General features: G+C 65.1%; 1 protein-coding gene across 1 annotated transcript in view; it reads left to right on the top strand.

The window, feature by feature from the left end:
* Nucleotides 1-7: 7 nt before the first annotated feature.
* Nucleotides 8-10,216, top strand: part of Lrrc4b (leucine rich repeat containing 4B) — a gene marked incomplete in the record, with an annotated part of 29,550 nt that continues 19,341 nt past the window's right edge. Inside the window, 1 exon segment of the mRNA XM_013509059.1 lies at nucleotides 8-96.

Genomic DNA, 10,216 nt, shown 5'->3' on the forward strand with positions numbered 1-10,216 from the left:
CGCGCTCCCCGCAGCGCCCCGCACCCCGTCCGCGCCCCATTGGGGGGGTCCCCCCCGCAGGGCATGCGGCGCCCCGGACGGAGCCCCCTCCCCGCGGTGAGTAGCAGCCGGCGCGGGGTGGGGGCTTCTGGGATGGGGGGCAGTGGTCTCGGGCCACCTCGGAATGGGGGGACAGCAGAGGACAGTGGGCGGGGCCTGATGGGGAGCCGAGGCCGTGGGGGAGGCGGCGGGGCGGGGGCGCCGGGCCGCGAGTTGTGTGTTGCGGTCGGCCGGGCCGGGGCGTCTGGGGGTCGCTGTGCACCCCGCCGAGGATGGGGCGCGGGGGGCGCGGGTCTGGACCCTTCTTGGGGCGGGAGCCCGGCCCCCCCGCTGCCCCTCCCACCCTCCACACCGCGGCTGCTGGGGGGCGCTTGCCAGCGATGGGGAGGGGGAGAGGCGGGCACGGGGTTTCCTTGGTGACCGCGCCTGGCAGGAGCGGTTGCCGTGGCAACCGGGGAGAACCGGGGAGTTTGGGAAGTGAAAATGGGAAAGATGGAGGGGGTGACGGGAGTGAGACAACCCCCTCCCCAGTCCCCAGCCCGGCCCCCTCTGGGGTCACCCAGCCCCTCTCGGTGGGCAGCCGAGAGCCCCCACCGCCCCCTCCCGGGACCCCGTGCTCGCCGGGTCGGTGGGGCTGGTCCTCCTTCCGCACGTGCCGCTCTGGGACCACTGCCTCTCCCACCCGCCTCAGCCTCCGTCCTCGGGGACCCCCTCACCCCACCTGCTGCCGCGCCAGCCTTCCCGCCCTCACACCTGTTCTCGGGGCCTTCTACCTGCTCCACCTGCCCCTCGGGCTCCTCCCCGCCGCGCTGGTCCCCCAGCCTCTCACCGGGACGGGCCTCCTCAGACCAGCTCTCCCTGAGACCCTCGCCCTGGAGCTCTTCCCAGACCCTCGGTTCCTTGCAACCCCCGGCTTCGCAGGCTCAAGGCCCAGGCCCTGCCCCAGGTGGACGCTGCTTTCCGGGCTCCGGCTTCCTCGGGCTGCTCAGACCAGAGACCAGCGGACGCCCCCTAGCCGCGCACCCCTCTCCCCCAGGGCACTCCCACCTGGCTCTGCTGCGGGCCCTGCCCCGGGGTGACTTTCTCAGGGGTGGGGGCTTCCCCTGAGGAGTGGCCAGCTGGGGAGGGGGAAGGGGAAGGCGCTCGAGGCCGCCCCGGGCCCCCTCCCCGCCCCCTCCCCAGCTGGGAGCCGCAGCCGCGCCTCCCTCCGCAGCGCCCCATTGCTATGCGCCTCACATCCCGTCCGGCCGCGCAGCCGCCAGACAGGAACTCCGGCTCCCCTGGCAGCTGGGAGTCGCCAAGTCGGTTCCCTCCTGGTCGGGGCAGCCGGCAGCATCCTCGCCCCTCTAAAACCATCCCCTCCAGGACCCTGGCCGGGAGGAGCACCTCCCTCTGCCTTAGCATCTCCTGCCTCCGGCCTGCTAACCTGCATCCGGGCTCCACCTCCCCTTGCCCCCTCCTCCTGCCGCCGGGGCCCTCTCTCATTGTCCACTTACACACACCTAAGGAAGGGACAGGCAAGCTGCAGAGGCTGGCGGGAGGCGTGCGAGCTAGGAGAGAAGGGGTGGGAGCCAGAGAGAGGCAGAGCGGGCGTGAGGGGGGACCCAGCTTCCCAACACACACACACAGTCAGGGTGCATCACTGTGGAGCCAGACATACGCACTCACTTATTCCCAAAAGAGAGGGAGAGTCGGGTGACGGAACGCTCACCGTTCCCACACGGAGTGAGCGGGCAGACACACGGGTGCCGGGGACCCAGGAGCCGGGACAGACACACCCCCTGCGAGAGCCTCAGCCCCCTGCCAACTGGGACCCAGGGGACCCCCCATTGGCACAGAGCAGAGCTCGGGGAAAGACGCAGAGGTGTGTGTAGGCAGAGCTACCCGTGCGCACGCACACACACAATTATTCGGCGGCAGCCAGGGGCCCAGATGTGGCATCCACAGAATCAGAGACCTGGTGACAGATGTGGTCGTGGTACTCGGAGTCTGCCAGGGGCCGGGAGAGGCGGGAGCAGTCCCTAGACCTAGGTACTGGACACAGGGGCGACACACACGGGCCCCTCCACCCAGGGCCTGGAGGGAGGACAAAGCCAAGGCCCTCACACAGACCTCACAGGGACACAAAGCCGGGACTCAGAGGTGGCCCCGTGTGCTGCTGATACAGCCGAGCAGCTGTGCACACACAACACGCCTGCACGCACACAGGTGCACGCACACAGGTGCACCCCAGACCCGAGCCCAAGGAGAGGCCCCCATGTGCTCTGGAATAGGCCCCAGTGGTACCACCCAGAGCTCCCCTGAGATCTCCTGGCTGTCCTGGAGGACAGCGGGGGAGACCTCCGCTTGCGGGGGCTGCGTGCAAAGGTGGTGCTGAGGCCCTGCTGCCCATGCTGCTTCCTGCCGGTTTGCCGCTGGCCGAGGGCCCTCGCCCCAGCCCCACGGAGCACCTTGCTTTCCTGCTGCTGGAGGCCCTCATGTGGCCCCACTGCCCCTCCTCTTCCCTGGCCCTGGCCCTGTCGCCTGGACCCATCTCTGAGACACCTCCCTGTCCCCGTCTCTCCGTCTCCCTGGGGCTGACCCCTCGCCCTGCTGGGCACCGGCCACGGGTCTCTCGCCCGCTACCCCGCCTTCCCCCACCCTGCACTGGTCCTCCCCTGCCAGCCTGCCTGACCCCCGACCCACTCCCAGGTCCTGCTGCCTCCAGACCTGGGGACCACGAGTGCCATTTCTCACACACACACACACACACACACACACACACACACACACACACACTGCTTTCAAATCTGTTTGCGGCCAACATTTTTTTAATAGCAATTTCACATGAAAATCCAGATTCTCCGCTCCGCTCCTTGGAAATCTGCTTGGCCCATCGGTCGTCACAGGGGCTGCGCCCAGGGCCCCCCCCCGCCCCCCGCTCCACCTGCTTCCTCACGCAGCTCTCGCACCTCCAGCTCGGCTCAGTCAGCTGAGTTTGCACCCCTGCTATTTTCTCTCCCCTCTTCCTCTCGCTGCTGGCTCTGGTTTCGCCCTGTCACTCTCCGGTCTCCGCGCCTGGGTTCCTTGCCAGGGGCTGTCTCTGTCCCTCTCGTCCTCCACCCTCCTGCCCTAACTTGGAGCCTCGCTGGCCTGGGCCCCCGTGGCCACCTGAGCTGGCCCACAGCCCCACCCTTGTGCCAGCACAGGGGCGGGACTGGCCTCCCGTGGGACACGGGGCATGGTCCCCACGGCCAGCTGCAGCCGTGGGCCTGAGGTTCTGACCAGGAGTGGCTTCACGAGGCCACACCTCCGAGCAGGTGTCCCCTGGCTGCGTGACAGGGCTCGGGCAGCTCTTTCTGCGCTATGTGGTGGGGTCAGAGCCCCGTCTTTGCTCCTCCCTGGCAGGGTGCGGGGCAGCTCATCATCGCTGACTTCAGGGCCCCTCCATCCTCTTCCCTCCGGGCCCCGGGGTGGCTTTGCCAGAAGGGGGTCGCAGGCGAGTCCGAGTGGCAGGATGCCCCATGTTGCCTGGAAACCCACTCCTGCCTGCTATCATGGCAGGCGGAGGCGGAGGCCCGCACAGGCCTGGGAGACAGCTGCTGGGGGCCTGCAGCTGAGCAGCAGGCACGGTCTCCAGAGACCCCGGGCCCGCCAGGGGGGCCGAGATGAGACTGTAGGAGCTGCTGGCCGGTGTGATTGGGCCCTGGCGGAGGGCTGAGCAGAGTGCAGGGCTGAGACCCTAAGTGGGGACAACAGCCACTGCCGGGGCCACCCCGTCCCATCCCTGTCCCCTAGAACCTTTGCCCGCCTGGCAGCTGAGCTCTTACTGCCAGAGCTACAAGGGGCACAGCTTGGGGCGGAGTGCCCTCCTCTCACCTGGATTCCCCCGAGGGCGCAGCAGGGACAACGGCTGACATGTCCTGGGAGTCCCATGAGCCGGCACAGGCCGAGCACTTCTTGTGACTTCGTTCCATTCAAGCTTGTAAAACTCCTACAAGGGAGGCAGAGACTTCAGCTCGAGGGTGACGCTCAGGGAAACTGAGGCCCAGAGATGCGCTGCGCTGGGACACGAGGCCCTTCGGGGGACGTTAGCACTGCTAATAACGACAGCAAAGCAGTTCATGACAGTAGGGTCTGGGAGCCGAGGCAGGAGGATCACAAGTTTGAGCACAGCCTGAGCAACTTAGCAAGACTCAAAGTAAAAACTAAGAAAGGCTGGAGATCTAACTCAGTGAGAAGACCCCGGGTTCAATCCTCGATATCACAAAACAAAAATACAGTAATAGACTCAGAAGGTTGGAAGTGCTTTTGTTTGTTCGTTTTTGGCTTTTTTTGAGACAGGATCTTGCTGTGTCGTTCAGGCTGGCCTTGAAAGCTCACCGTGTAGCCCAGGCTGACGTCAAACTCCCAGTGATCTTCCTGCCTCAGCCTCCTGAGAGCTGGGATTAGAGGTGTGCGCCACCACGATGGGCCTTGGAGTTTTTAAGACTTTGAGAGTTCCTATAGTGGGGGCCCTGCCAGTGTGGGGGGCGTGGGTCTTCTCTGACCGTGCTGGCATGGGGTCTGCTGAAATGAGCGCTGGGGTTCCGTCGAGGTGTGCACTCAGAAATGGGGGCCGTGGCTGAGGCCCGGGAAGGGCGAAGGATCTGTTCTTCTGACTCAGTGAGAATACATAGCGACCACGAATGCAGCCGCCACGGAGGGCCAGCACTGTGTGTGTCATCCTGTGTCCCTGCCATGCTGGCCAGGCACGCTGGGGACCCAGGCAGCTGAGGTTCAGGGCAGCACCCCGGGACGCAGCCCCCCGCCGTGCTAGGGCAGACGGTGCTCACTCTTCCCCCGGAAGCAGAACGTGGGAGCCGGACTGGTGATAGACTCTCCTAGCTCGGGCACCCCAGGGCTGCTGGGGGCGCGTGGTGCCGTTGTCCTGGGAAAGGCAGCGTCAGCCTCTGCACTCTGGGTCCCAGGCACAACTTGGAATCTGCATTGTTTTGGGTTTTGGTTTTTGATACTCAGGATGGAACGCAGGGCCTTTGCACTGAGCTGCATGCATCCCTAGCCCTTTTTTTCATTTTAGACAGAGTCTTTCTAAATGCTCTAAATTGCCCAGGCTGGGTTAGAACTTGTGATCCTCCTGTCTCAGCTTCCCAGAGTGCACTGAACCTGCATTTAAGGGGATTCTGGGACGACAGGGGCAGACATGAGTGAGAGGGACCGCGCCTGCTCACCTTGCTCTCAATTTGATTGCTTTTAAGGGTGGCCCTCTTTACACAAATAGTTCCATGCGGCCCTGAGACGGCAGCAGACTGCATCAGCTCCTCCTGTGAGGGAGAGCAGGGCCAGGCCTGGGGCAGCACCCCTTGCCCTCAGAGTCACCCTCCTGTGCCCCTCAGGCTGTGGCCCGGCCCCAGGGTGGATCCTGGTTCTGTCCCAGGAGACTCACAGAAGAGTACGAGCTCCTGTGGCCCCGTCACGGGGAGCCTAGGGGCCTGCAGGTTCACACTCAGAGTCGGCCTGGGTGTCGGCACCCAGGGGTGCTGAGAGGACCCCACCAGGCCTCAGGGGGCCTTTCTGTAAAGTGGGAGGCCTGTAACCCCAGCACTGAGGCAGGAGGGTGAAGGCGAGTTGGAGGCCAGCCTGAGGTACATCATGAGACCCTGTCTCAGTAGATAAATAAGTAAGCAAAGGGACTGCGTGTTTCAGGGTCCTTGATCCCCTGAGAGCCCCCTCGAGGGAGCCGGGCCACGGAGCAGCAGGAGCTGAGCTCGGGGACTCCATGCAGGGCAGGACGGGGCTGGGCCACACTGCGGTTAGATCAGAACCACACGCCTGTTGCCATAGCCGCGGCGGCCACCTGTGGCCGCTGCCGAGAATTACAAACTCGGTCCCTGGGGCGGAGTTGTGTTGGGCAGCGGTGCATTAGATCCTCACAACAGTCCCTCCCCGGCCAGTCACTGTGGCTACCCTCACTGCAGCCCACACACCGCCGGAAGCCCTGCCCTGTGACGTCTGTTATTTTTACTATGATGATGCTTTTGTTGAGACTGGGTCTCGCTATGTAGTCCAGGCTGGCCTTGAACTTGTGATCCTCCTGCCTTGGTCCCCGGCGTGCTGGGAGGGGAGGTGTGATACGCCCAGCCCGGGTCTCGGCTCTGAGGTGGCCTCCTGAGCACTCCCCTCCCTGGCTGTGGTGGCCCTCTCCTAGGCCCACCCTGTGCTCCACCTCCCCCTCTGGGGCAGTGACTGCTCCCCAAGGACACTCCGAGGCCTCCGAGAGGCCAGTGCTCCGGAAGACCGCAGCCCAGAGCGCCCCTGCCCTACTCTGCAGGCCTGACAGAAGCTCTGGCTGCAGGGCTGGCCCCAGGGTGCGGCAGCGAGCAGCCCGACAAGCTCCCCGTCCACAGTAGCTTACGGCCAGGGGACAGTGAGGAGGAGCCGGCTGAGGTTCAGGGCAGCACCCCCGGTCAGGGACGGGTCACGGGAGGAAGAGGAAGGTTGAGGGACAGAGTCTCAGGCCCAGAGAAACTTCAGAGGTGGCACTGGAACCTGAGCCTCTGAGTGGCATGAGAGACAGTGCCACAGAGACTCAGAAGAGCAGGGCAGAGAGGGCAAGGGCAAAGGCCCGGATGCAGCCCTGGCTGGGCGCAAAGGCCAACCCCTCGGGGCAGTCAGTGCCCGCCACACCCTGCTGGTGCTGGGGAAGCTGGTGAGGCCCTGGCTGGCCTCTCAGGGCTGTAGCTTGCTTTATTTTATGAAACAGGATCTTATGAGGTAGCCCAGGCTGGTCTGGAACTCGGGGACAATCCTCCTGCCTCAGCCTCCCAAGTGCTAGGCTTGCAAGCATGTGCCACCACGCCTGGTCTGAGTCCCTTTATTACAAAAGTGCTCAGGGCATCTGGACGTGTTCAGAGAAACACACGGGAAGCTGTTTCATTCTCCCAGGCCCTTCTGTCCTCCCTCCCCCAGCCTTAGTGCTCGACCTTTGTCTTTCCGTGTGAGGCTTCCCTGAGAAAGAAGCGCTTGGGAATCCCAGCTTTGATGCCTCTCCACCCTCCCGGCTGCAGGCTCAACTTCCAGCCCAGTCTCCCGAGGTCTGGAAGTTCTTCTTTAGCTCTACCCTGCATCCCTCTTGCTGTGACAGCAGTCAGTTCCCTCTCTTTTCTCTCACCTTCTGAACTTGCCCAGAAAATGAGAGTGCCTGACAGGAGTGCTTCCTGCCTTCCTTTCCTCCTCGCTCCGCCTCCCTGGGGCCCCCGAGTTTCCGATCTGCCATCTGCCTGAATCCTTGCGGGCACCGTGCCCGACATCTCTCAGAGCTCAGGCTGGGGGTGGGGCTGGGGGCCTCGGCGCCGCACCTCAGGCACCGGCACCTCCGGCCTCGTGCCCGGCCCCAGCTGCCCCGGCTCCCCCCACCTCTCCGGCGCTGCTCTCTCCGCCTCGTGCGCCCCGTCCTCTGCGCTCTGTCCCCGTCCTCTCCTGGGCCTTCCTCGCTGGCTCCTCCGCCCACTCCCTGCACCACGTGGGCGAGTGCTGGCCTCGGTGCCCATCCCCTGGCTGGCTCAGCCCTGTCCCTCAGGCGGCCTGACCTCGGCCAGCAGCCCCAGCCCTGCGACTCTGCAGCCCAGCTGTGAAGGGGCTCGGGCACAGAGCCGCCCTCCCAAGGCCAGGGAAGTGGACCAGGCTTGGCTGGGCGCGGCAGAGGTGGCCCCTGTGTGTCGGGGACCAGGGCGGCTGCTGCTGCTCCTGCCAAAGGCTTGCCGGGTCGCTCTGCGGCTTTACTGCTGCAGTCACGACGCGCTGGGGGTCCCTGGGCCCCTCCCCAGTGCTGCTGGCCTTTGGCCAGAGGCTGCACCTCAGGTCCCATCTGTGGAGTGGGGCCGGCTCCCTAGGAGAGCACCAGAGTGTGTCTGGCACCCCCGTTAGGACTCAGGGGGTGTGAGCCTGCACCCCAGGTTGGGGTTCTGCCCGGCACCCGGGCCCTGGCTCAGGTGTCAGGGCTGGCCCCATCTAGTATGTGGGACTTGGCCAGCTGGTGGCACCGTGGCGTGGATGGAGACCTGGGACACGGGGGCCTGCTGAAGGCAGAGACATGGCATCTCTGCCAGGCAGGCCTCCTGGGGGCTGGTGGCCCTGTGGTGCGCAGCTGCCCAAGTAACTGGGCTGGGAGTGCAGGAGGGGATGCACTGGACATGCAGGGCACATAGGTGGAAGCCACGGGACATGCGTGCAGCCTGCTGCCCAGCCGTGATCACAGCCCTGCCCTTGGGAGCTTCCATTCAAGGGTATGGGCACAAAAGTGGGTAGAGGGGAGGAAGTGTCATGAGAAAAATAAAGCAGAGGGGGCCTGGAGGGGGACAGGGTGCCCTCTGATATTCACAGGTGTGTGTCACTGAGAATGGCAGTGCAGCAAAGTCCTGATGGAGGCAGGGAGTGTGCCCAGGGGACAGCTGGGAGGCAGCCGAAGAGCGAGTGCAAAGGCCCTGGGGCCACCTGCACAGTCCTCCTGGGAAGCACTATGGGGAGCCCGATGGGCAGGGGCAAAGCAGGAGACTGGGCTGAGGCACGGGGCACTGGGAACCCTGGAGAAGCCTTTGCCTTTCTTCATGTGAGCGGGATTCAGGGGACCCCTTTGAACATCTGAGGACAGAAAGGGGCGGTGAAAGTAGGAGTGTGGGGCCATGGAGGAGGGGAGCTGGGGACTTGTTTGTCCAGCCCGGGGAGCCAGCCTGGGCCAGGGCTGGGCTGGGCACCAGAGCCCTTTGTGGAGCACTCAGACTCTGACCCTCCAGCGGCCCTCAGGTGAGACTGTTATCATCCACCTCTGAGCAGAGGCTGACAGCAGAAAGAGGCCGTCCTTTGCCAAATAAGCCGCAGGTGCAAGATTCAAACTCAGGCCCCGGGGCATCTAAGGGCGCTGTGCTGCTGCCGTTCACCTTCAGTGGCCCAGGGGTGTGCTGGCCTTTGAGCCCACCGGGTGGCATTGGTGAGCATCTGCACCAGGGCCTGGCACATGCCAGTAGCAGGGCTTCTATAAGTATTTCCTGGATGGATGGATGGATGGATGGATAGATGGATGGATGGATGGGGTGGGTGGGTAGAGGGAGGAAAGAAGGATGGATGGATGGGTGGATGGACGGATGGAGGAAGGGATGAACGGAAGGATGGGTGGAGGGAGAGACGGACGGGTAGATGGACGGATGGACGGTGGGCAGAAGGAAGGGTGAATGGATGGGTAGGGGAGGAAGGGAAGGATGGAAGGAAGGGATAGAAGGAAGGGAGGACTGAAAGAAGGGCGGAAGGAGGGGGGAGGAAGGGATAGATGGGGGAAACAGATGGGTGAATGGAGGGACGGATGGACGGACACAGGGGTGGAGGGAGGGACGGAGAGACGGACAGATTAATCAGCTGAGTGATGGTGGCCGCCCTGCCCATCTCACGGAAGCGACCGGGAGGCAGGTGTCAGTCATGGCTGAGGTCCGGGGAGAGGGCGCGCTGGGAGTAGGTTTCTGCGCGGGACGAGTAGGGGCCGAGCCCCCGCTGAAGGACAGGGTGCCGGGCACATGGGTCCCGCTCTGCTGGCTCCCCGGGGCGGGGGTCGGAGTGGATGCTGCGCGCTGCAGTCGGGGTCTGGGGGCTGCTGCGCTCGGGAGCACCTGCGGCGGCGCGGGAGAGGTGCGGGCGCTGGCTGGCAGGGCCGCTTCTGGCCCGCGGCGGGGGTCAGGGCAGCCGGGGTCTGCCGCCGAGGAGGAGCAGGCTGGCTGCGCCGCGAGCTGGCTGGGGCTTGGCACGGCGCGAACCCCCCCTTCCCCGGGCAGCGCAGCCGCCAACCTTCCTCCCCCGCTTCCCCCGACCTTCCCCGGCTGCCCAGAACCAACGGGTTAATTAGATAACGGAGCCTTTGATTAGCGGGGGAGGGGAGGGGAGGCGAGGAGGGGGAGGAGAGCGCCCTCCCCCGCGGAGGAGCGCGAAGGAGGGCGGGGGAGGGAGGGAGCGAGGCTCCGCTTGGCTCTGCACTGCCGTGTGACTAGAAATTGTAATCGCGGAGGCAGGGAGAGCGACGGAGAGCAGGGGAGAGACCAGGACAGAGGGACCGACGGACGGACGGACAGACGCGGGGCCTGACCGCGAGCCGGGGATGAGCAGGGCGGAGGCGAGCGAGCGGCGGACGCGGGAGCAGGAGAGCGCGAGCCTGGGG

This window comes from Chinchilla lanigera, unplaced genomic scaffold (genome assembly GCF_000276665.1).
Source record: "Chinchilla lanigera isolate Chin_1 unplaced genomic scaffold, ChiLan1.0 scaffold00158, whole genome shotgun sequence".
Classification (NCBI taxonomy): Eukaryota; Metazoa; Chordata; class Mammalia; order Rodentia; family Chinchillidae; genus Chinchilla; species Chinchilla lanigera.